Here is a 2,913-nt window from a genome sequence, read left to right on the forward strand (position 1 = left end):
TGTTAGCCAGGATGGTCTCGATCTCCTGACCTCATGATCTGCCCGTCTTGGCCTCCCAAAGTACTGGGATTACAGGCTTGAGCCACCGCGCCTGGCCTAATTTTTGTATTTTTAGTAGAGACAGGGTTTCACCATGGTGGCCAGGCTGATCTCAAACTCCTGACATCAAGTGATCCGCCCACCTTGGCCTCCCAAAGTGCTGGGATTACAGGCGCGAGCCACCACACCTGGCAGAATCATGTATTTTTATTGAAGAATTGGTACCTGGTGTGGTGGCTCACGCCTGTAATCCCACCTCAGCACTTTAGGAGACTGAGGTAGAAGAATCACTTGAGACCAGGAGTTCAAGACCAGCCTGGGCAACATGACGAGACCCCTGTCTCCACAAAAAAAAATAATTTTTTTATTAGCTGGGTGTGGTGGCGCATGCCTGTAGTCCCAGCTACTTGGGAGGCTAAGGTGGAAGAATCCTTTGAGCCCGGGCGTTGGAGGCTGCAATGAGATGATGGCACCACTGCACTCCAGCCTGGACAACAGACCTTGTCTCAAAAAAAACAAGAAGTGCCTAAGATGTTTTTCAGATCGTGAATTCCAGCAGAACAGCTGATGCCAACCAGTGTGAAGACCCCAGAGAGGAACCAAATTGACAGGAGAATAGAGTTTCTTCAACTCCCTGTTTCATTACTTCACCCTGCACTCAACCAACCAACGATCTCCACACTTCAACCCACTCCAAAACCCTTAAAAACCCCTGAACTCTCTCGGGAGGTGGATTCGTGGTTTCCTTCCATCTCCTCCCTTGGTTTTCAGTGGCCCTATGATTAAACCTCTTTCTCTGCTGCAACCTGGTGTCTCCCACTATCGACTTGCCGCAAGTATGGGGCAAAGGACCTATAATGGTTGAAAAACTTTCAACAGGCCAGGCACAGTGGCTCATGTCTGTTATCCCAACACTTTGAGAGGATCACTTGAGGCCAGCAGTTTGAGACACAGCCAGACCCCATCTCTACAAAAACAATACATAAAAATTAGGCCGGGCGTGGTGACTCATGCTGTAATCCCAGCACTTTGTGAGGCAGTGACAGGAGGATCACCTGAGGTCAGGATTTCGAGACCAGCCTGGCCAACATGGTGAAACCCCCGTCTCTATTAAAAATACAAAAATTAGCCAGGTGTGGTGGCGAGCACCTGTAATCCCAGCTACCCAGGAGGCTGAGGGGAGAGAATCACTGGAACCTGGGAGGGTTGGGAGTTCGAGACCATCCTGACCAAAGTGGAGAAACCCTATCTCTACTAAAAATACAAAATTGGGCTGGGCGTGGTGGCTCACGCCTGTAATCCCAGCACTTTGGGAGGCCGAGGCGGGCGGATCACGAGGTCAGGAGATTGAGACTATCCTGGCTAACACGTGAAACCTCCTCTCTACTAAAAATACAAAAAAAAATTAGCTGGATGTGGTGGCGGGCGCTTGTAATCCCAGCTACTCAGGAGGCTGAGGCAGGAGAATGGCGTGAACCCGGGAGGTGGAGGTTGCAGTGAGCCAAGATTGTGCCATTGCATTCCAGCCTGGGCAACAAGAGCAAAACTTTGTCTCAAAGAAAAAAAAAGAAAGAAAGAAAGGCATTCGTAATCGATTAGGGAGTGACCCGGGTTCTTACCCGTGCCTATGCCGTAACTCTTGTAAAATGATCACTTTGTGAAAAAGAGCCCTGGAAATAAAGCTAATTGCTGCGTAAATTATTTTATCCTGTACTTGTAGACTCATTAAAGGTCTAAAAGTGTCTCCCTTTCCTCTCCTCACTTCTAGTTTTTTATAATCTCTAGGAAAAATTAAATGTGATGGTATAGTCTCATGTTTGGAAACATACATCCTTTTTTAAAAAAACATTTTTATTGATCAGGCGCAGTGGCTCATGCCTGTAATCCCAGCACTTTGGGAGGCCGAGGTGGGCAGATCACAAGGTCAGGAGATCGAGACCATCCTGGCTAACATGGTGAAACCCCCATCGCCACTAAAAAAAAAAAAAGCAAAAAAATATTTAGCCGGGCGTGGTGGCGCAAATCTGAGGCAGGAAAACGGGTTGAACCTGGGAGGCAGAGGTTGCAGTGAGCTGAGATTGTGCCACTGCACTCCAGCCTGGCTACAGGTCGAGAATCCTTCTCAAGAAAAAAAAAAAAAAGAGAGAGAGAGACATTTTTATTGAGGGGAAATTCACATAATATAAAATTAGGCAGCATTTTGAAGTGCACAATTCAGTGGCCTTTAGTACTTTCACCATATTATACAACCACCACCTCAATCTAGTTCCAAAATACTTTCAGCCGGGCGCAGTGGCTCACATCTGTAATCCCAGCACTTTCAGAGGCTAAGGCAGGCAGATCACGAGGTCAGGAGATCAAGACCATCCTGGCTAACACAGTGAAACCCTGTCTCCACTAAAAACACAAAAAATTAGCTGGGCGTGGTGGTGGGCGTCTGTGGTCCCAGCTACTCGGGAGGCTGAGGCAGGAGAATGGCGTAAACCCGGGAGGCGGAGCTTGCAGTGAGCTGAGATCGCATCACTGCACTCCAGCCTGGGCGACAGAGCAAGACTCCATCTCACACAAAAAAAATTTTTTTTCGTTATCCCAAGAGTGGTGGCTTAAATCTTTCAAATGGCCAGGAGTCAACTATGACCTTGCTATGTAAACAATTTCAAAAGAACTGTACAGTTCAGTGTTACAGCTTAGCATAATTTAGTATAAACTGTCCTTTCCCCACTTTTTAAGAGCTACCATTAACTTTATTCATTAGTTTATTTTTTTTATTTTTTTTTTATTTTTGAGACGGAGTCTTGCTCTGTCGCCCGGGCTGGAGTGCAGTGGCCAGATCTCAGCTCACTGCAAGCTCCGCCTCCCGGGTTTACGCCATTC

Source organism: Colobus angolensis, unplaced genomic scaffold, assembly GCF_000951035.1.
Source record: "Colobus angolensis palliatus isolate OR3802 unplaced genomic scaffold, Cang.pa_1.0 Scaffold60, whole genome shotgun sequence".
NCBI lineage: Eukaryota > Metazoa > Chordata > Mammalia > Primates > Cercopithecidae > Colobus > Colobus angolensis.